The 24,275-nt window shown below is 44.4% G+C and overlaps 1 protein-coding gene across 3 annotated transcripts in view; it reads left to right on the top strand.

Moving 5' to 3' along the window:
- TSPAN9 (tetraspanin 9) overlaps window positions 1-24,275 on the top strand; it is a 286,567-nt gene that overhangs the window by 134,366 nt on the left and 127,926 nt on the right. The window lies entirely within an intron of this gene.

Here is a 24,275-nt window from a genome sequence, read left to right as displayed (position 1 = left end):
ATATTAATGTCTTTGAACTTAAAAATCAAGATTATAATTTAGAAATAAAAAACATACCTCAGAGGTAAATGAAAATGTAGTTTTGTTACCTTATTTTTAAAGTAAAAGAATATTAAAAGTCCAATTTGGATAGATATTTCTATTGTGGAGAAGTCAACATTGAAATTAAGAGCCGTGTCTCTGCCTTAGCCCGGCCTTTCTGTTTAGCTGACCCACTTACAGAAATAACTTTTAGCAGTCGAAGGGAATGGGAGACCTCATAGGGCACTGGTGACTCATGCACCAGTGAGCTTCAGTAGTAATGTGCTGAAACATTTCCATCATGGAAGATGTGGGAATCTGACAGAGAATCTTCTGAGCAGGTTTCACAGATGGTTGGGGCTGCAAGGGATCACTCAGGAACATCATTCATGATTTTTCACTACACGAATCCTACCAGAAATTTGCCTCACTTCTTTCTGGAATCCCTGTTAAGATATAAACTTGTTACCAGACTGGGCTGTTCATGCCAATTCTGCTTTACTCTAACTCCTTAGAAATATTTTCCTATGCTAAGTATTGCCATTAGTTTTTAGTAAATGGGACACTAGATGGGGAGGGTTCTGAGTTACTACAGAGAATTCTTTCCCAGGTGTCTGGGTCTTGCCTACGTGCTCAGGATCTAACTGATCACCATATTTGGGGTCGGGAAGGAATTTTCCCCTAAGTCAGATTGGTAGAGACCCTTTTTTTTCCCCCCTTCCTCTGCTGCCTGTGGCATGGGTCACTTGCAGGTTAAACTAGTGTAAATGTTGTAGTCTCTGTAACTTGAAGTCTTTAAATCATGATATGAGGACTTCAGTAACTCAGCCAGAGGTTAGGAGTCTATTACAGGAGTGGGTGGATGAGGTTCTGTGGCCTGCAATGTGCAGGAGGTCACACTAGATGATCATGATGGTCCCTTCTGATCTTAAAGTCTATGAGTACATTACTACTGTTCTTATTGCTCTTGTTTTGTGTGATCAGTCCCTAGGTATCCCTCCAAACTTCATGCAGTATAATGGTATTAGATCTCTATTTCATCTCCTTCCCAAATAAGTTTTCTAGGTTGTCCATAGTTAGGTCTTAAAACTCTGTTGTTGTATATTTTTAGTTGTTCTCCTTGCTATTTCCCCCCCAACTTTCCAGTGACCCTGTTTGTGTGGTCCCTTCATGAACTCACTCCATCCTATTGCAGATCTTCTCTTTCTGCTCAACTTTCTGGTTCCCCTTCTCATCCACCACAGGACTCTTCTCTCTCTCTCCATACAGTCTCATTATTGCTGGGGCCAAGACTTGCTCTGCAGCTCCTAGGACTGGGACAGCCTTCCTGTACCTCTGTACCTCATCAGCTCTCCCTCTCATCTGAACTCTTGCCTGAAAATCTTTTTGTTCCTTCATTTACACCATTTTACTTTTTCTTTTCTTATTAATCTTTGTCTCTGTATTCATCATGGTAACTCTGTCAATTGTTCTGAGATGCTCTTTGTCTGAGCCTGACTACTCAGAATGTAAACGTTGGTATGGAATGATGAATCTGTAGGATTTCAGAGAAGTGCTGAATACAAACTAGCAGGTTTTCAAAGTTGTTTGCAACAGGAGTTGGCTCCATTTGCCTTGTAGAAACTGTTGAAAAGCTCCCCCTTTTTACAAAAACATCTGTTGTGTTAAACTGAAGCTCTGAGACTCTTGTGCGTCCGTCTATTATTTTCAGTGGGCTGCGGTAGCACTCAATGCTACTATTGAGTGTTGATTATTTTTAACCAGAACGTTTCATCCTTTTGTGCTTTGCTGCACTCGGATGAAAGTTATGTATATTTTGTAAAATTCTGGGTCAATTAGATAAAGGATGCTATGGGCAGGTGTCTGCCTGATTTTGATCTGACCTACTGTGTTAGGTTTCTTGGGTGCCATCCCAGCTTTGCCAATGTTCCTTAACACTGATCTTCAGCAGCCTCTGCTGTTCTAGTCCTGGGCTTCCCAAGCAGCTCTGCCAATACCGCTCAGTCCTGCCTTGCAGCCCCCTTGCTATTTCAAGCCTCTCCTAGCAGATCTGTCAATGCACCTCCGTCCTGCCCTATGACACACCCTATTACTGCAGTTCAAAACTCTTGTCCCCACCATCTCTGTCAGTAAATTTAATTTTGGAACTATAACAGCCCCTGCTGCTGCAGTTATGTCCCCACACAGCTGTGCCAATACACCTCAGTTTAAACTCATGAAGTTCTGGGCTTTTCACGAACAGTGGCGGCCAACTTGTTCAAGACTGTTGTGGTGGCTTTGTGATGTGGAGTATTTTCCTCAAAGGGCTCATTTTAGACCACCAAACCACCCTGATCCTGTGACTTAACCTAAAATGTGAATCTGAGTCTCCAGAGATGAAAGATGAACACCTTAAATCAATATCCTCTCTCCTGGCAAGTGGAAGAGACAATAATTCATGAGTTTATTTGGATAAGTCAAAATTGAAAGTGACAAATTTGTTTCAAGGAGCCTGCAATCGGGTGCCAATCTACCCGCTGTCTGTTGAATTATCCTATTATTGAATACTACAACATATGAATTTGTATGGCATGCTGTTGTGGTTCTGCAGTGCAGAAAACCTGTTTGATTTTTCTGCACACTAAGCATTATCAACAAGATGCAGTAGATAGGGGTTATTTAGAAGTCAGTGATACTTCATCCCTATATGTTTTGCAAGTAATATCTTTTGGGGTCTCTTGTCCTACACACCATCTTCAAATGTTGGGTCCTTCTAGCTAAGGAGCGCTTGGGCAGTGTCCCCTTTTAAGTCTCATCAGTCCTGCTCTTGAGCAGTCACCCAGAAAATGAGGCCAGTGGCTCCTCTTTCACCATTCACAGCCTGGCAACGAGGGGCCAAGCCTGAAACCTAGCTAATCTGAGATCCCCCATCTGGCAGCTAGTTGTGCTGCCCCTAAACCACTGACCTGGCTCAAAGGGTACCCATCTGAAGATGCTACAGATGCAGTGGTTAGAATACAGTTTGCACAGCCGCATACTTAAATGGACCATCTCTATGTTGGTCTTGGTGAACAGGTGGTACATTATTTCTGCAGATGATTCATTTCATTCGCCACATCAAGAATTATGTTAAATGTATAGCATCCGAGTCATCTGTACCCTTGACAAGAAAATGCACTTCTTAATTTAGTACCGGGTGGACTAACTAGCCTATAATGTGGGATGCATCGATTGTGTTGAAAAAGATGCATCCTGCTCTATATGGGCATATCAGTAACTTGAAACAGAAGGTATTTTTCACTATATTGCTAAGAACTTCAGGTATTTTCTGTGACCCTATCTGGTTCTTAGCAGTTGTTCTCGGCCATCTGGCTTTGCTTTCTTTTGGAGATTAGAAAAGTCTGAGCTGAGGGTTAAGGAAGCTTATAGTATTTAATTGTGTGGCTAGGATGGTGATTTATACTGAATTCATCTTAAGTGCATAATATGTTTGACAAAAAGTCTGTGCACGTACGTATATTAGTTGGTTCAATTTGCCTTCCAGAGCATTTATGTGCAAATGAATCAAGTTTGCAGAGTGGCCAATACAGGCTCATAGAAGAAATCAAATATTGATGTTTGTTTGTACAAATAGTAGCTTAATTAGCAAGAAAGAAAGCTGCTAAATATAAAGATTGCATATGGGTTAATACAAAATATTTAACTTCAGTGCATTATCCAAAAAGAGAGAGTGTTACAACTGTTTATAGAACATACTGCAAAGACTTTAATAAGTTGTTATGAATAGAACAGTAAACTTTCAAAAATAAATGGAAGTTCACTTTTCCTATTTAAGCAAGGGAAATTTTTGAAATAAGAATGTTTGATCAGAGTTACAGTTGACAACTTTGCATATGGAGTTTGGTGCATGGATAAATGTTAGGTTGCCCTATTCATTTAAGTAAGGGCAATTAGTCCCAAATGGTCCATATATTTTAGAATGTTCAGAGTATAAATTTTGATAGATTTTAGCATAGCTTATTTGTTTTAATTTGCTAATGTGACGCATTTGTACTCTGTGAACTTTTGGTGAGACAGAAAATCTTACTGAGATTTAATGTCATCACGGGTAAGAAAACTAAGAATAGGCAGTAAGTTAACTTAATGTGGTTCTTTTGTTAGATTAAGCCTGCCTGTATATTTCTTTGACAAAAAATAGAAAGCCCCCTGTTAAGAATTTAAATAATATTTATAGGTATATTGTCACTTAAAGTTGTTATTAATGACATTAATCTTGTTCAAAAGTAGATGAAATTAGTGAAGGTCAAAGTCAGATTAAGTTATACACATTTTTGCAAATTCAAATGTTGGATGTTCAGTTTCAAGCAGACTTTCTGGGCATTTTGTTAAAATGTAAGGCTGCAACAAAAAACAAGCTGAAAAAGTTAACTTGGAAATGGCAGTGCAGACAATTTCAAATTTAGCAAACAAGAATCACTATTTGATTCTGTTTATAAATATATTTTAATAAAATAAGGGACAAAGGCTATCCTTGAAAAGATTTTCTATTTCAGTAAGTAATCTAATTGTATCTAACAGGAAAGCAAGTTGTTCATAATTTCCCTTATTGAACAAAAATGACCATGGATATTTAGTGATGGAGCAAACTTAACAAACTATCTAAAGCCAGTAAAGCATGCACCATATATCTACTCTATAATCTGGGTTCTGGGATCAGATGCAGAGAGAGAGGGAAAAACATGTCCATTCTGTTGGGGGGTGAGACTGCTATCACAGGTATTGGTACTGTAATGCAGCTAAGACTCCTAGAGCTGTTTATATAGGGTAATCCATACTTAGAGGCATTTTTTCTGACTGGAATATATACTGTAACACACTGTTTAGTTTGAATTACAAAGCTTTAATGCTTATCTGAACCTGTTGGACAAATATAAATCTTGTGAGCAGGCTTTGTCCCTCTGCCTATCTGTAAGTTAATCTTCTGGGTTTAATGACACATGTGGGGTCTCTGAAAAAACAGAATTTCAAACTATAGACAACGTGTAACGGGCCACACATTAGATTAACTTTATTTTTCTGACCTGGTCCTTACTGCATGATTTTGTAATCATGTTTCCCTGTGTAGCACATAACCCTTTTCTGGCACAGGGAATAAAGATAAGGAGAGATGTAAAAGGATATAGAGAACCTTGTCTCATGACAAGAGATCAATATTTTCTTCTATAATTTTCTGGCAGGAGTGAATCCAGAGCCACTTGAGAACATCTTAGCTGGCAAGTGGCAGAATGCATATACAGTACAGAAAACCTGTACTAGCACAAGGCACCAGTGTGGTGGCATTTAAAATACTACCCGGGTAAAATGAGGCCACCTAAAAGTTCAGATACATTATTTGTTTTTAAAGTGCTACATACTGACCTGTGAAAGCAAAAGATTTTAATTTTGCTAAAATGCTATTTTTGTTTTCATTCTTGTCTATATGAAAAAGTCTATTTTTTAATGGGGATTTCAAAGAGTAAGTAATTTCCCAGCATGCTAATTCAGATTCATTTCTAAATGTACACTCGTGTGTGCTAGGGTTGCCAACCGGGCATCTTTGCCCTGCCCCCACTCACTCCATCCCCCTCCCTCTGTTGCTCGCTCTCTCCCACCTTCACTCACTGATTTTCACCAGGCTGGGGTAAGGGGTTGGAATAAGGGAGGGGCTGAGGGTTCAGGCTCGGGGTGTGGGCTCTGGGGTGGGGCTGAGAATGAGGGATTTGGGGTGCAAGACTGGGCTCCAGGTTGAGGCCGAGGGGTTTGGAGTATTGGAAGGGGGTATGGGCTCTGGGGTAGGGCCAGGGATAAGGAGTTTGGGGTGCAGGAAGGGACTCTGGCCTAGGGCATGGGGTTGGGATGTGGGAGGTGGTGCAGGGTGTGGGCTCTGGGATGGAGTTTAGGTGCGGGAAGGGGCTCAGTGTTGGGATGCGAGAGGGGGTGAGGGATGCAGCTGGGGGTGTAGGTTCTGGGGTGGGGCCAGGGATGAAGGGTTTGGGGTGGAGGAGGGGGCTCCAGGCTGGAAGGTGAAGCCAATGGGTTCAGAGTGTGGGAGGGGACTCTAGGCTGAGGCGGGGGTTGAGATATGGGAAGGGGCAGGGGCTCTGGGCTGAGGATTCCGGCTCCAAGGTGGGGCCAGAAATGAGGGGTTCAGGGTGTAGGAGGCGGCTCTGGGCTGGAGCAGGGGGTTAGGGTGTGGGTGTGAGGGCTCCTGCTGGGGGTATGGGCTCTGGGGTGGGGTTGGGGATGAGGGGTTTGGGGTACAGAAGAGGGCTCGGCTGGGGCAAGGGGGTTTGGAGTGCGGGAGGCGGCTCTGGGCTTGGACAGGGGGTTGGGGCGCAGGAGGGGGTTGAGGGTGCAGGCTCCTGGCATGGGGCTTGCCTCACGCAGCCGAGGAACATGTCCTCTGCAGTTCCCGGGGACATGTTCCTCGGCTCCTAGGTGAAGGCATGGCCAAGTGACTCTGTGTACTGTCTCCAACCATGGGCACCACCCCTTCATCTCCTGTTGTCTGCGATTCCCAGTCAATGGGAGCTGCAGAGATGGTACTCGGGGCTAGGGCAGCATGTGGAGCCCCCCTGGCTGTCCCTCCTCCTAGTAGCCGAGGGAGATGTTGCTGCACAGAGTTGGGCAGGGAGACTGCCAGCCCCGCACCAACCAGACTTTTAATGGCCTGGTCAGCGGTGCTGACTGGAGCCACCAGGGTCCTTTTTCGACCGGGTGTTCCAGTCGAAAACCAGACACTTGGCAACCCTAGTATGTGCAAGGCCCAATTTGGGCTTGTGATGAGAACAGTGCATACGTACATAGGAGTGCAATTACATGCACGTTTTTGCACATGGATCTTTTAGCCTCTGGTTTTAAAATTTGGTACACAAAAAGTTCTGATTTCCCTACGTGTCCCACTGGTTGAATATGCTATAAATAAAGCACTGTCCTTTTTACAACTTCTGTACTATGCTAAGGATGGTGACACTACTTAAAATGTTTAACATTGTTTGCATCCTCCAGCATTTTATAACCATTTTAAACAGTGTTGAAGAGCAGTGGTACCCTGGGAGGGTGCATACTTTCAGATGTGCTTCTGTTGAATCTGGTTTAGTTTAAACTGGTTTAGTTACAGAGAAGATGGGGCTTGCTCCAGAACGGTTTGGTTGGTTCCCCTACATGGCAGGGATTCAGGAACATTTTTAAAGGCATGATTTATGTTTGATATAGGAAACCTTATATTGTGCATTCTTTATAGAATTCCTTTCACAAACTGCTGTTCACTAACATCACGTGCTAATCTTGTCCTCTTTGGGAGAGGTGATGAGGGGAATAATATGAAGTTTGTCTTTGGAAATATTGTTGCTGTTGCTGCCCAGACGCTCAGGAGCCATTTATTGTTTGTTACATTGGATAAATGGTGTACTGATTTATGATTCAAAAGTAGATTTGTCTGATACATTCGTTATAACATGGCTTGTTGGGCACGGTTGTTTGGTCATCTTTTTGTGAGGCTGGCTCAATGCATTGAATGTGAGAAGCACAATAACAATTTAGAAATTAAAAACAAACAGTAGCTAAGTTCCTGATTATAAATATGTATCGTGGTATAGTGACTTAGGCCGCATGGAATCAAGTGGCCTAACAATTAGTAAATGAGCTTGCCAAACTCATTTTCATATGGGCTCCTAGATAAAGTATCCTTGTCACACTCTGCCCTCAGGTACAGCAGCACGGTCATCTCTTCTCCCTGAACCATCAGTCGTCCATTCTACTTCCCTCTGATTATGCCCCAGTTTCTTGAATGGCTCCTTTTCTGGCCATGGTTAAAAGCTTTGACTTAGTGCTACACCCCTGTAATGCTTCCCTTCCAGCATGTCTCTGGTCCTGTCTTTACTTCAGTGCACGCTGCAGTATCTTCTGCATCTCCTAGATATAAGGGGGAGAGGGACTTGCAGCACCTTCATTATCCTGAGAAATTGGCAGCAGCAGCGGCTCCACAGATGAGCCTTGTCTCTCCCCACCATGCACCATAAATCACTAGATTTTTGAGGGATGTGTTTGTTCTGGTGCAGCTGGGACAGCCAGCCAGTCGTTTTGATGTACTTCATGGGAATTCATGCTGCTTCTCATCTCGCCTGTTCTAAGGGCCATATATAGGGAAGACTGGAGATGACAACACAACTCAGAGGAGCATTGAGAGAAAAAAGCAGGGAGCCCAGTAAAGTGCTGGGGGGCAAGTGGTTATTATAAAGGGAAAGAGAGGCCACAGTTTCTTTCTTCACCCTGCCTATAAACCCTCTTAGTGCAGCCCTCCATTTCTTCTATTCCAGAATCCTTAAGTGCTGTGAGGATATAATTTGTGTTGGTAAAGGTCTCAGACAGATGGATTTAGAATTCAGGCTGAACTACTTAAACCAGATCAAGTTCAGCAAATATGACACCGTGAAAGGGTTAAGCAGCTAACAAAAAATCCAGTAGATATGGATGTCCTGCTTCCACAGTCATTGTTTAGCCAGTGAGTTATTCAGAAGATGTAACTCTGCTGGCTTGTGATAAGATATTCTGTTGGACCTGGAGGGTTTTTTTTGATGCCTGTGGGAGAGACTGTTTTGATCAGATGGGGTGAGGGCCATGTGGTCCAGTGGCTAGATCCATAGCTTGAGAAACGCCCACGGTCACCCAGAAGTCAGTGCTAGAACCAAGAATAGAGGCAAGTCTCTTCACCCTCTGACTCAGTTTTCCCATCTGTAAAGTGAGGGTCATGATAGTTAGCTACCTTTGTAAAAGAAATCTGTGAATGAAAGTGCTGCATTTAATAAATTCATTTAGTCTAATATTTCTGACTTGCCTCTGGATTAATAGACTAAACATAAAACTTGGGTAGGTTTCTTGGTTTGGGTTTTGTCAGGGCTCTCTCTCTCTCTCTCTCCCTCTCTCTCTCCCTCTCCCTCTCCCTCTCCATACATGCTTCTCATCTGGGTGGCTCTGTGATACAGATGGCTCCAGAAGTGCAGTTCAGCTCAGGTAAATGTAGTAGAGCAAACATGTAACTACAACTGGGACCCTGATGTGTCTCTATGTAAGAAGGAAGTTAGATTTGTTTGCATGAAAAGGGGGAAGCCATTGCCTTTGAACATAAGAACAGCTAAGACTTTCATACAGAAAGACCAAGGAGATAGCCCAGCTTGTGTTAAGGGCAGTTCAGTTAATTGGGGTTCTGCTGTTTGTGCAAATTAAAATATGCCCTATGCAAGGCTGAGCTACTGTGGAATGGCACAGTTAATTTGCTGTAACTGCACCTGTTAATTGCTCGCCACTCATCCTGTGCCATCGTCTCAATAACTTAACCTTCCAGCATCTCAGTCATTTTACGTCTAACATGGAATCAAGGGAGGAATCCTGCTGGTAATCACATGCTGTGCCTGGACTATTCTGAAGATACAGATGACCTCACTGTCACCACCGCTGCCTAGTCAAAAAAATAAAGAATCCTGACATGGCTGGAGGTGTGATATTAAGTGGTGAACATACACTGAACCTATTGGGGAGTTCATGTAAGACTTAATCATTTTAATGTCATCTCACAGAAATGACTGCAGGCGTTGAACTCAAAGCAATTTCACAGCCTTCTGAAAGAAATTAGCTTTAAATCAATTCAGATAGTCATCTCCATTAAGTACAGTCCCTTGCTGCTTAAGAGCAAATCAAATTGCTGTATGTATCGGCTAGAGATAAATGAACCTCCAAATGTTTGGAAGTTCGACTTGGATAATTCCCATACCTTTCTCCTTCTTCCCCTGAGCTGGGTCACAGTTCAAACTGCCATCCCAGCCTCTTTGGTCTAATTAGTCCATGGGTTAAAACAAGCAAAATTGGTTTTCCATAAGGAATCTGCATGGCTAACCATTGACTGTGATTGTCCCTGATAAAACCACAGGTAAATCAACCCATGTTCTCACTACTTTAGCATCCTAGTTGCATCATTTGGTCTTACATGTGCCAGTGTAACCAGGGGTGAATTGTAAGTGTTCGCAGCTACAACTATCATGCAGGGAGCATCATTCTTAAGTGTTTGAGAAGTGCCTAACTAACACACATTGGATGCTAGCTCAAATAACTAATAAAGATTATCAATTGGAAACTTGCCTTTCTATTCTTTTATCATTTATCAATTTGTTAGCTCTAGTGAGTTTGGAGATATTTCACTGAAAACACTGTAATTGTTCCGTTGGCCTAGTGGTGGGTTTTTTTTGTTTGTTTGTTTGGAATTTTTTTGATCCAGGACTGAAATTAGCAAATTCTAGACCTTAGTCCAGTGTAATTCCCAATCCCCAGAATTGAATCAATTTGAAACAAACAAAAAAGAAGTATAAGAAGAATCATGCATTTTCTTTTTCTTTCTTCCTCTTCCTCTCCCCACCAGGGCAGGTTTTTGAAATTATTTGTTTTAGCTGGTGGGTAAAATTTTGTCTTTGTGCATGCATATATGTGTGTTGATGTACAGCGGTACATAATATGACTGCTGCCGCCCTATCCTCCACTTCTTCCTTTCCAAAGCGTTGCATTTTATTATTGATCCAAATCCTCCAGAGTTCCATAAAACTACATTACAGGGGAGCATAATGGGCCTGATCCAAAGCCCATTGAAGTCAATGGCAAGACTCCCATTGACAATGTCTAATGTGTATGTACATGTGTGTATCATTCTACTTGCCTAGTGTTTGTTCTAAATATATAGCTATGTGCATATACGGTACATGTTAACGTGTATATGTATGTATATGAGTGAGCATTACATAAAATTCACTCACTTGGTCTGCAAACTTAGCTGAAATTTGCACATTAATATTTAGACTAACATAAATAGTATTTTGCTATGATCTTCTCATGTGAATATTTGTGGGTCAGATTTATTCATTGTAATTTATATGTATCTCTTGTGCCCTGAGCACGCATTTTTGACTGAGATCTTTTCTTCTTCATTTACTACTTCTGGCATTAGATACCTTAGCACATTTTTGGAGGATTTTTTTATCGAGGTATTTTCCCATGTTTTATGAAGTTTGTTACTGCCAGCACTACTCCTTAATCGGATGTCCTTTTTATTTTTTTTAGTTCTTGGCCTAGTTATTAAACACTCTTGTTTTCAATATTGTGCTATGCAGGTGTTACTTACATTTTGTTAGCAGCTGTGTTACTGTTGACTAGATTGACTTCTTTTCAAGACTGATTTCTTCTTCAGGGTAGCCTTGGATAGCTTCCAATCAATTATGGTCTTAAGCCAGGTAAGAGAGCTGCTTGTCATTTGATTGTCATTCAGAAACGTGAACATTTAATTTCGTGATGAACAGCTGTTTCAAACTAAATCACTGTTTGAGAATCTTAGCCTCTTAGGGTATTTCTACACTGCAGCGTAAGCCCAGGGAAGGAACTCAGGCTGAAGCCTAATCCCCCTTCCATCTACACAGAAATTGCATTAACCCAGGGCTCAGACCCATGGTCCCAGGACCCTCCAAGGTGGAGGGTCCAAGCCTGAGTCAAACCGGGACCCAGGATTCAAGCCCTATTGCTTTGTAGAGTAAAGGCAGCCTCACTGGACTCATGCTGTGGGAGTCCACCAAAAGTATTCCACAATCCCACAGGACAACTTTTTTGTCCTGTGAACAGTCAAGTTTTCCCACACTGCTCCCTGAGCAAAGAGCTACAGCAGGCTACACCTGGGATAGGGGTGGTTGGATTTGGGCCCACATAATGCAGTGTAGATGCTGGAACCCATGGTTCAACAATTCCTGACCTGGGGTTACAAATAAGTGTAGACGCTCAAGCCGTAGGGTAACAAAGCCAGGACAAAACTCAAGTTCCGCTGCCCTTCGGATATGGCTACACTGCAATGTAAGCCAGGGTTAGCGGAACTTGTGTCCCGGACCTGATGATTGGGAGCCCGGAGTTTCAGCATCTACACTGCATTATGAGGGTCCAAGTCCAACCACCCCTAACCCAGACCTCCTAGTGCCCTTCCATAATGTGCCCGCTCTAGCCCATTGTTCCTGATGCAGTGTGGGAAAGTTGGACTGTACACCCCTGCATGTCCCAGAAAGTTTGAACATCTTGCCGAGCCATCATTTTGGTCTGTGCACTCCCAGCTACTAGATCTAGCTACACAGAGGGGCACCTTTGGAAGAACATCTCTTGCTTGCGCTTTCACTCCTATTTCAGAAAACGGAAAGAGCTTCCATGAGAGGCTACTGGACATTTTTTGGCAGTGTTTACTGACCCACCGAAGGCACCTGTTGGAGCTAATGATGGAAGAAGACAACACAGACATGGAAGAGTTGCACAGGCTGTTGCTGCTTGTGACTCTAGGTCTAGCTGCACTTCTGGAGCAGGTCCATAAGCACCGACTGGTGGGACCACATTGTCATGTAGACCGGGATGCCCAGCAGTGGGTATAGAACTTTCACATGAAGAAAGCTACATTTCTGGCGCTTTGTGAGCAGCTTGCTCCCACACTCCAGTGCCAGGATATGTTAATAAAGGCAGCCATACTGGCCCAGAAGCAGGTGGCTATAACCATCTGAAAGCTGGCTACTCCTGTGTCTGAAAGGTCTTGTTACCATCTGGTTTGGTGTTGGAAAGTTGACTGTGGGTAAAGTGGTAGTGGAAGTTTCTGAGGCAATAAGGAGCGTGCTTTACCCCAAGATATTCCTGAAGTTGTTGCTGGCTTTGAGAGAATGGGGTTTCCCAAACTGCACCAGGGCCATCAATGGGACTCTCATGCTCAGAGTTTGTCCTCCTCAAGAAGCGCAGGAGTAGATAAACCGTAAAGGATGCTACTCCGTAGTTATGCAGGCTGATTTATGAATGTCAATGTTGGCTGCATTGTAAAAGTTCATGATTCTGCAGCTTGGGAGTCTACATTCATGGACAGACTAGGATGTGGTTGTGATGAATGGAGTTGTAGTTCCCACTGTTATTCTGTGGGGATCCTGTGTGTCTGCTTTTGCCTTGGCTTATGAAACCAGATCCTGACCCCAGAGACCCCAGCAAAAGAAGGTTTAATTACATTCTCGGCAAGTTTAAAATGATAGTTTAATGTGCATTTGGCAGACTGAAATCTCGGTGGCGCTGTCTGCAGACCAGTTTGGATACATATGAATGCCCATGCTGGGTCAGACCATGGTCCATTTAGCCCAGTTCCCTGTTTTCCAACATCGGTCAGTGCCAGATGCTTCAGAAGGAATGAACAGAACAGGACAGTTATTGAGTGATCCATCCCATTGTCCAGTCCCCGCTTCTAGCAGTGGAGTTTAGGGACACTCAGAGCATCTTGGCTAGTGGCCATTGATGAGCCTATCTTCCCTTAACTTATCTAATGCTTTTTTGAATCCAATCATACTTTTGGCCTTCACAACATCCTTTGTGATGAGTTCCACAGGTTGACTATGCATTGGGTGAAGAAATCCTTCCTTTTGTTTTAAACCTTCTGTCTATTAATTTCATTGAGTGATACCTAGTTCTTATGTAAAGAGCTAGATAACACTTCTATATTCAGGTTTCAGAGTAGTAACCATGTTAGTCTGTATCCGCAAAAAGAATAGGAGTACTTGTTGCACCTTAGAGACTAACAAATTTATTGTAGCATAAGCTTTGGTGGGCTACAGCTCACTTCATCGGATGCATGCAGAAGGAAGATATATACAGAAAATACTGAAGGAAGACGCACGCACGCACCATGAAACAATGGGTATTACCATACACATTATAAGGAGAGTGATCAGTTAAGGTGAGCTGTTGTCAGCAGGAGAGAAATAACTGTTTGTAGTGGTAATGAAGTGGCCCATTTCCAGCAATTGACAAGGAAATGTAAGAAACTGTGGGTGGGGGGGGCGGATAAGCATAGGGAAATAATTTTACTTTGTGTAATGGCCCATCCACTCCCAGTCTTTATTCAAACCTAATTTAATGGTGTCCAATTTGCAAATTAATTCCAATTCAGCAGTCTCTAGTTGGAGTCTGTTTTTGAAGGTTTTTTGTTGTAAAATTGTGACTTTTAGGTCTGTAATCGAGTGACCAGGGAGGTTGAAGTGTTCTTCAACTGGTTTTTGAATGTTATAATTCTTGATGTCTGATTTGTGTCCATTTATTTCTCCACACCATTAATGATTGTATACACCTCTATCATATCCCCCTTAGTCTTTTCATTTCTAAACGGAACAGTCCCAGTCTTTTTAATTTCTCCTCATGAGGAAGCTGTTCCATACCTGCAGTCATTTTTATTGCCCTCCTCTGCACCTTTTGCAGTTCTAATGTATCTTTTTTTAGATGGGACAACTAGAACTGCATTCAGTGTGATGTTACACTCCATATTCTTTATGGAAATATGCTTATAATATGGATATGACATAACTGAGATATACTTTATGCAATATGGGTCTTGTAAGGTATCATTGGAAAGGTTATGATGTCTTGAATGTGATATCCAATTTGTATGCATGTATCATTTCTGTATCTAAAGTTAGGAATATGGACTGTGTAAGAATTACAACTTGGTGTATATTGGGACAACACCCACCAGACGACAGGCAATCAGATTTGTTGGGCCATCGGGAAGGAACAACAAGACCATGAAGATACTGACTCGCTCCCTCCTGGGAGGTGTCCGGGGAATAACTGTGACACTACTAGGTCAGGTGGTCTTGTCACCTGACACTAAACATTATCTGGGACTTCTTGTAACTTTCCACTGAAAGGAAAGGGGGAGGGGGTCAAGTTTGGCAAACAAAGGATTCCTGCTGTATGTAAATCTTATTTAAGAGTGGGGAGGAAGGCAAACGGGACTCCTTCTCTACATGGCCTGTCTGCCCAAGAAGAAAGACTGCAAAAGAAACATGAAAGGAAGGCAAGGGGGGAGTCCCAACTGAGACAGGGATCCAGTCTGAAAAGAAATAGAACTGGAACTCTGAACCACAGAAACTTTGCAACCTGCCTAAAATAACATTTAGTGTAAGAAATTACATTTTGTAACCTGCTTCTTAAGTATATTGAGCTTAGTTTGTGTGTTTTTGTTTTATTTGCTTAGTAATCTGCTTTGTTCTGTCTGTTATCTCTCATATTTACCTTTTGTAGCTAATAAACTTATTTCTTGTTAATAATATAACCCAATCCTGTGCAATTCATAATTGTGGGGGAATAAGAGGCTGTGCATACCTTCTTCCACATTGAGGGGGGAGGCGGATTTCATAATATACCTTTGGGTCTGCACTCTAAAGGAGGTGAACACCTGAGTGCTGGGGTAAGTCCCTTAAGCTGAGTCTTCCCAGAACTGATATCAGTGTCTGTTTCATTGTGCAGTTGGGCGTGGCTCTGCCTGTGAGTGTGCTGGAAGAGGCTTAATAGCCTGGCTCAGCAAGACAGGTAGAAAGTGTGCCCAGGCTGGCATAACAGGCGGGATCAGAGGTATCTCAGCACATAAGGTGGCATCCTAAGGGGGGCAATCCATCACACTTTTTTTTTTAGATGGGACAACCAGAACTACATGCAGTATTTGAGGTGTAGGCGCACTATTGATTTACTTAGTGCCATTATAACATTTTCTGATTTATCTATCCGTCTCTTTCCTAATGGTTCCTGACATTCTGTTAGATTCCAGTGTCATGAGTGCTACACATTACTGTGGCTTGCTGTGGTCTTCACAAGCATTGTGAAGCTAGAGGTGAGCCATTTTCCTATGAATGGATCTATGATAATGATGGACTGCTGAACCGGTACACTCAGCCAGAAAGTGCACTGACCATAGATGAGCCTGGATGCACCTGGGCACGAGAAATCAGGGATGCTCTGTGCTGCTTCATTATGAACTTACATGGGCCATGGAAGAGGGAGAATAGTATCCCTTTATGAATGTGCTTGTACAAGTCTTGCAGTACCTTGGGTACTGTTACACCATGCAGTGAATGTGTGTGTCAGGGATGGGGATTGATTGTTGTGCACTCTACTTATGAATGACGATGGTTTATGAAATAGGGGGAATGTGACAGCCGCAAGTGCTGTGGATTCACAGTATGGATTGCTTTAGATAACTGTATTGAGAAATAGCATTTGCATGCAACTTTCCAGTTGTCCCCCATCATGTGTTTACCTTTATTGTTTGAAACGCCCATTAGATGATGTGATGGCAATAAACTTTCTTAATAAAACAAAAATCTTAATTTTTTAACATTTATTAGAAGAGTACAATATTAACCCATTGCCTGGCAGTCCAGCATCCCTTAGCAAATCAAAAGACCGGCAACACCAAAACCTTGAACAAAACAAAAACGAAGTGCGTGAATGGTGCAAATAGTAAAACCATTTCCAAGACAGAAACCCCCTACAGTTGTATGTCCTCTGGCCCCCCATTATCCTTTCTCTTCCTTCCACATTTACTGTGGGGCTGGGGCAGCGGGGTGGAGGGGTTCAGCATGGAGGACTGCATGGGCCCAATTGCATGAGCCAACCAGCCATGGAGTTCTCCAGTTTGTTCCTGGTCTGCAGCACATGGTACCATGAAGGGGAGTCAGGCCATGGTGAGGGTGCCGAAGGAGCCTGCAGTCTTGCAGCTATTAGAGAAAGCAACCACTCAAAATGACACATTTCTGGATTCCATTCATCTCTGCCAGTATTGGGACAAATGATTTTGTCACCCATGGAGTACATGTACTACTTTTAACTGAAACTGACCACATTTATAAATGGACTGCATTTCAACTCCCCTGCCAGTTCACTGTTTTCAGGTAGCTTGTTACACCATCGGGTTGGTATGGCATGGCGTGCTTGCAGGGAAGGCAATATAAAGTTCTTATTTTTAACAAAGCATGTGCTAGCAGAAGTGTGTGTTTTTCTAATAAAACTTCACTTTTAGATGCTTGTTTCACTGTTTGTCCTTCTTGGTGGGGGCAGACACGGAGGTGCAGGTGTGCAGTCAACCATTAGCAGGTACACACTGCTATCTGAGGCATGTAATAACTTTTGTATTGCTGAGTGAAATGGAATTCCCTCCCATTACTATATTAATAAACACAAAAATAGAACCAGGAGCTTACCATGCACTGGAGTGACTTCTACCTCTTCAATTTCTGCTGCTGGTTCTGTGGCAGGCCGCTCCTCTGGGGGGACATCTAAAGGCTCCTCCAAATACTGCCCTAGGATGTGCTTCAGGTGCTTCTGTGGCAAAGCTCCTCAGGGACTGGTTTCAGCAGCAGAGTCATGTCAGTGGCCCCATCTGGGGCCTGCTGCTGGCTTCTATCTGTTCCCATGCTAAAGTCTGGGGTCAGTAGGTTACCATCCTGGCTGACTAGGTTATTGTGCAGCACTGTTGGCTCTGTGCTTAGTGCAGTATTCAGCACCCAGTCAAACTCCTCGTAAAATGTGCACAATGACTGCAGGTTCTCAGAGGTACGGTTCTGGTCCCTGGCTTTCTGGTAGTGGGTCTTGAGCTGTTTAGTCTGCTCCCTGCACTGTTCTCTGCTGTTCGTGCTGCCAGTGTTTTTGCTGTTTGCCCATAGGTGTAGTCATTCCTGGTACTCATGCCAAAATCCAACGATTTTCTGGCCTTGCACTAGTGATACGCCAGAATCTGGCTGTGGTCCTATGACCAGGAAGCAGCACACTTGGCAAAGGACTTCTTGTGTTTGGTTGGTGGCCATTACAAATATAGGAGCAGATTCACTGTAGTTTGCAGTTCAGCAGGCAGAACAACATGGAAGGGTTAAACACCGAGGAGCTGTACTTGAACAAAGGGGTTGCCTCTATTTCCTCAGAGTCAATTGGTGACTCGTGGCCTAGAAAGAACAAAGAACACCTGTCCCTGGGATTGTGGGATAGCATTGGTGGACTCTCAGGGCCTGTGTCCGAGGAGGCTTAAGCCCTGGGTCACAGCAGGACTTGGGCTTGAACCCACCCCCTAGTGGGAGTGGGGTTCTGGGGCCCAGGCACGACTGGCCGATTTGTGTGTTTAGTGGAATTGGGGGTTGCGTTTGAGCCTAAGCCTGTGCAGTGTGGACACATCCTATTTATATGTGGCCTCCAATGCTGTAGTATCTGAACATCTTGCAATCTTTAATTCATTGATCCTCACAACACTCCTCTGCGTGAGGTTCATGCTATCATTGTCATTTCACTGAAGGGGAACTGAGGCACAGAGAGACTAAGTAACTTGTCTGGGATCATACAGAAAGTCTGTATCCAGAATCTTGAATCCAGGTCCACCAAGTTCTAAGCTAGTGTCTTAACCACTGAACCATCTTCCTTCATCTGTTAGGGCCAATGAAGGCAACCCCACCTCTGAGGTCAACTAGGCTCTGTGCATGCAGAGGGTCCACAGGCTTAGAGCTCCTTGCAGGTTTAGGGTCTTAGATCGTAAGTTTTGTAGGGCAGGGACTGTTTCCATTTCATGTATTGTTGGTGGTTGAAGAATAATAATAAAAAACCAGAGTGTAATATTTTTTATGATTGGCATTAGTTATGTTAACTACTGCATTGCTTGTAGCAGGTCTCTGGTAGCACCTCTAGTAGTAAGGGTGCATCAGGACTTGCAATATAATCCTGTGTAATAAACATAACACGCAAGTATAGGTAAGAAAACGGAACTTCTTTTTCTGGGGCACAGTCATCTGACTGACTTGGGTCAAGGTTACCAAGACTGATATTTCATCTCATGATGTGGTAGCGTTGCCAGCTCTGACTGAAGCTATTCTGGGAGATTCTCTCCCCTCCCCCGCAACATGATGTAATGTCATTTTCTGAAAATATCCTACAAAAATCTCCTGGATTGCTTCCGATAGTCACCAGGAGATAGATGCCTATTCCAGGAGACTCCAGGCCAATCCTGGAGGGTTGGCAACCATATGATGTAGGGATAATGCCATTCCCTCCTGTGGCTAATCTTACTCTTCCAGTTTAAAAAAAAAAAAAAATCAAATGCAAATAAAGCATCACACCAGCCAAAACCAACTAATAACAAAACCTTATAAATAAAACCCATCAGGGATGGGGTTCAGGGTAGGTGACCTGAACCTCTTGACAGATGAGGATTATTTTGCTTCTTATCAGCTATCTCTGGGTACGTCTACACTGCACGATTATTTCGAAGTAGTTTAAACCGATATTACAAAACCGATGTTATAAAATCGGTTTTGCGCGTCCACAATGCTATTACAAAATCGATTGCTTGCGTCCATGGTCCAAGGCTACCATCGATTTAAGGAGCGGTGCACTGTGGGTAGCTGTTCCTCAGCTATCCCATAGTTCCCACTTCCGTGTGAGAGCACAGTGCCTGATGGGGCAGAAACATTGCCCCGGGTGGTGCTGGGTACAGCCTCACCTCTCCTTGTGAAGGCAGCCAGACAACCCTTTGGCGCCTTTTTCGCGTGAGTGCATTGACAAACGCCATAGCACAGTAATCATGGACCCTGAGATCACAAAAGTATCCTGACCGTTGTCAACACCTCGCGTACTCTCGTGCTGACTGATACTGAACAATGAACTGCAAAGGCAGGAGGAGAGGAGGAGGCAGTTATGCTGGTGGCGAGGACAGCGGATGACGAGATGGAGGCAGAATTCTCCTAACCGCTGGCCCAGCGTTTTGGAGCTACTGCTATTAACGGGGCATCTTCTACCAGTTGAACGCGAATTTGGGACCGGGAAACAAGCACAGACTGGTAGGACCGCATTGTTTGACGGTGTGGGACGTTCGCAGTGGCTGCGAACTTTCGCATGCGTAGAAGCACTTTTCTTAGAACTTTGTGACATGCTTTCCCTGCCCTGAAGACGCCATATACAAACATGAGAGCCAGCCCTCACAGTGGAGAAGCGAGTGGCAATGCCCTCTGGAAGCTGCAACGCAGACAGCTACGGTCAGTCGGGAATCAATTGGAGTGGGCAAATCTATGTGGGCTGCAGTGATGCAATAGCCAAAGCAATCGTTAAGCTGCTGCTACGAAAGGTTGTGACATCTGGAAACGTGCAGGTGATAGTGGATGGTTTGCTGCAATGGGTTTCCGAACTGTGGTGGCATAGATGGAACCCATAATCACATCTTGGCCCCAGAACACCAGGGCACCCAGTACGTGGACCGCAAGGGGTACTTTTCAATGTGCTGCAAGCACTGGTGGACCACAAGGACGTTTCCACCACATCCACGTGGGATGGGCCAGGAAGGGTTCATGACGCTCACCTCTTTCAGGAGCACTAGTCTGTTTAAACGGCTGCAGCAAGGGTTACTTCCCAGACCAGAAATAACGTTGGGAATGTTCAAATGCCTATAGTTATTCCTGGGGACCCAGCCTACCCTTGATGCCATGGCTCATGAAGCCATACACTGGCAGCTGGACAGTGGTCAGGAGCTGTTCAACTACAGGGCTGAGCAATGCCGGATGGTGGTAGATGTGCATTTGGCCGTTTAAAGGGTCGCTGGCGATCATTACTTACTCGCTCAGACCTCAGCCAACCAATGTCCTGCTTGCTATTGCTGCTTGCTGTGTGTCCACATCTTTGTGAGACTAAGGGGAGACATTTATGGCTGGGTGGGAGGCTGAGGCAATCACCTGGCCGCTAGTACGAGCAGCCAGAGGCCAGGGTGATTAGAAGAGCACACCTGGAGCGCTGCGCATCAGAGAAGCCTTGAAAACAAGTTTCAGCACGGCCCAGGATACAGTGTAGACTCTGTTTGCTCCCCTTGATGAACCCTCCGCACTTGATGGACTTATTCAGTGTAAGCACCCACCCTCCCTTTTCATTACAGTTGGCGAAGGAAATAAATTCTGTATCGTTTAAAAATCCTTTATATTCATTAAAGTAATTATGCATCTGTTAAAATCATGAGGAGATTTTTCCTTACTAGATTTCCCTGTAGCATCACCCTCCCCTTTCGATGTATTTCTGATTACAAGAACATAAAAAAAGCAGAGAATTAGGAAGGTGTCCCTGCTGCTGTGCGTTTGATAAGGAGGGGAAGGGAAGGCTATTAAGCACATTGTACGTAATTACAGCCTTTTCCTTGAACTCTGCAGGGGTTGTGGAGGAGTGGCGGGTGCAGAAAGCCTCCCCCATGCGTTTTACACTTCTGGTGAGGGAGATATGGGACGTGGGTTGCAGGGAGGTTATACAGGGCTGCAGCGGCACTCTGCTACTGTGCTGCTCTTCCTGAAGATGCACCATGCGTTGGAGGATTTCAGTTTGAGAACGCAGCAGATCAGCGTTGCTTCTCTCCAACGCTGGTCTTTCCTGCCTAGCCTCTCAGATCGTTCACTGGCAATCTTTCCTGTACTTTGCTACCCACATCCTTCCCATCATTCTGTTATCCCTCTCATTGGCATGTTACTTCATATTTCTGTGAAACTTTCCTCTCGCGTCTTCTTCTTCTCCGCCGTATCACAGCAGCCCTCGTGATGGCATAGGAACTTTGAGAAATGTGCAGCTGCATGGGAAGGCAAACCAGGGTGATAAGTATGTGGAAAGATACCTTTTACAGAGCCAATGATAGTACTCTTTCACATAGAACACTATCACCTTACAGGCACATGTGATCTCTATACAAGGTCGCATTTTGTATCGTTTAAATATTCAGTGTCTGTGTGACTGGTGTGGCACACACACAGACTGCAGGTACGGCCAACATACGTCCACGCGGCGATGGAAAGTGAGGCTTTAAAATTTTGACTTCTCCCCGTTCATATACACAGTGATCTATATGATGCCTTGCTTCCTGTTAAGAGACCTGCAAAGCCCAAACCCCCCTCTTTCAACATCCACAACAGCGCATGGCTCCTATCATATATCGCTGCTAGTGATCACCCTACATCACCCCCGCAGTGCGTTGCTGGTAGCAGGGAAGAATCTGCTTGCCAGACGCTGAAAACTCGTCGCTATCCCTCCTCCCATCCCCCCGTCTGGCCAGTAGCAAAATCGCCATGTCTGCCCCCTATTTACATTCCTGATGTTCTACAAGGTAACAATGGATGATATCTCTCTCCTGACCATAGCACCGCAGGAGGCAGATCGTTTGTTTATGCAATGCTTCAGTGCAATGCCTTCAATGCCTGCAGTACAAATGTCTTGCAAATGCATGCGTTGAAAGTTACCTACTATGGGGACCGGAGAAGGCTGTATTGGCAGAATGTTCTCATATAGCATAAGGGTTTTTGAGTTCCTCACGATCGATTCATGGAGATTAATTGGGGATTTTCCTCATCCCCAGACATGTTAACGAAATTTCCTGTAACAGTAATGGCTGCGGACTGCGCAAACAAGCCCTGGTGTCAATGCAATTCTAAAAAAAGTCTTGTTTAATCCGTGTTGGTCCAGAATGAAGGGACACTTACCGGAGGTCGCTTCCATGCGTTCACTGTTGGGCTTCTCGCTTGGGAGCGCAGGGACTGTATTCTTGGGTCTCAAAAAGATCCTGGCTGTTGGGGTTTACGGACTGCTGTGTGCTATCACCCAACGCTCATCTTCATCCTCAAATTCGTCTCCATCTTCCCCCTCGGCTACATCCTCAGCAACACACTTGGTATTTCAATCCAAAGTCTGAATCCACGGAGGGGTGGGGCACTGTTACGCTGAACCCCAAATTGCATGTAGTTCAGCATAGAAGCGGCATGTTTTTCGTCAGAGCCTGACCTTCCGTTTGCTTCTCTGCTCTTCTGGTAACCCTGTCTAAGTTCTTCACTTTCACTTGGCACTGAAGGGAGTCTTCTGCTGTGCCCTTTATCAGCCATAGACTTTGAAATTCTTTCAAAAACTTTTTCATTTCGTCTTGTTGAACGCAGTGCTGTGAGCACTGAGTCCTCACCCCAGATAGCGATCAGATCCAGAACCTCCTGTGTGGTCCAAGCTTGGCGCTCTTCTTCGTTATCAGGAGACTGCATTGTGACGAGTGCAAATGAGCTCTGTGTGGTCACCTGTGTGTGTGCTGACCCTCACGGTGGACAATCAGGAAATGGAATCAAAGTTCGCGGGGATTCAGGCTTTTTCCTGTTTACCTGGCCAGTGCATCACAGTTTAGGTCCGATGCTATATGAGTGCCTGTGACAAATGGTTCTGAAACCCAATTGGGAGTGGCTCACTTGGGGCAGAGTCAATCGCTCCTTCTGGTTTCTAAAATTGAGTTTGTCCTGCCTGACTGTCATAGCCACGACTGCCTGCCTCAGTTGACCGCCCCCCCCCGGTTTATGTCACGAATAATCTATGTTTCTTTTCTTGTATTCCTCACGACTGCATGACAGAAATGGGGGGGGGCCTGCCACGGTAGCTGCGGAGGTTGGGAGAGAGGTAAGCCATGGTTGCGGTTCTTGCCGGTGAACCCCCTGTTAATACAGCACGGAGTAGCTGCGCTCGTCTATTACACTGACTCTTCCTTCAGAGGGGTAGCCGTGTTAGTCTGGATCTGTAAAAGCAGCAGAGAATCCTGTGGCACCTTATAGACTAACAGACGTCTGTTAGTCTATAAGGTGCCACAGGATCTCTGCTGCTTTGACTCTTCTTTTAGTCAGGACTGACTCTATTTTTAGACAGCATAAGGAGGGATTGACTCAGTGGCCAGTGAGTCAATCCAAGTTTGCTTTGCGTTGCGCCCCGGCTGGATTTTAGCCAGGGGCACTCATGATAGCAGCGGGACAGTTCAGAGAAGGAGAGATACCGTCATGTCATTGCCAGTTTTCTCTCTGCAGTAGACGTACGAACGACTGGTAACCATCTCTGCTATCATTGCAAAGCAATTGATGCTGTGTGTGGTACGCTCGAGTGTCGCCTCTGTCTCACGGCATCTAGTACACAAATGGGAATAGTGATGGGAAAACAAAAGCGACGGTCTGTAGTGCTGCCGTGCTATTGTCTGCAAGGCAATCCAGGAGAAAATGTGCGAAAGGACTGTCTGATGATGTTTTCCCGGAGCAAGGAGATGACTGACGACATTTACCAGAACCCCCGTGACATAACATTAGCATCAGGGGCGGGATCATGGAGTACGGAAAGGGTGCTGAGGACTCCCGATCCACAGTCCTCAGCAGTCTCGTAAACTATTTGCATTCTTGTGGCTTGCGCCCAGTGGGTATGTAGCTTACGAACCGGTGTCTTTTAATGGTTCACGGAACAGCTATTCAGTTACCTTTCCCTTACTCCAGCACGAGAAATGACAGTTAAATAAGCAATCCTTGGAGTACTTACAATGTCACCTGGCATCTTTGTACTGAATGCTACTTGTAGAGGCCGAA

The sequence above is a fragment of the Chelonoidis abingdonii genome, chromosome 1 (assembly GCF_003597395.2).
Source record: "Chelonoidis abingdonii isolate Lonesome George chromosome 1, CheloAbing_2.0, whole genome shotgun sequence".
Lineage (NCBI taxonomy): Eukaryota > Metazoa > Chordata > Testudines > Testudinidae > Chelonoidis > Chelonoidis abingdonii.
This window is presented reverse-complemented; position numbering and strand designations above follow the sequence as displayed.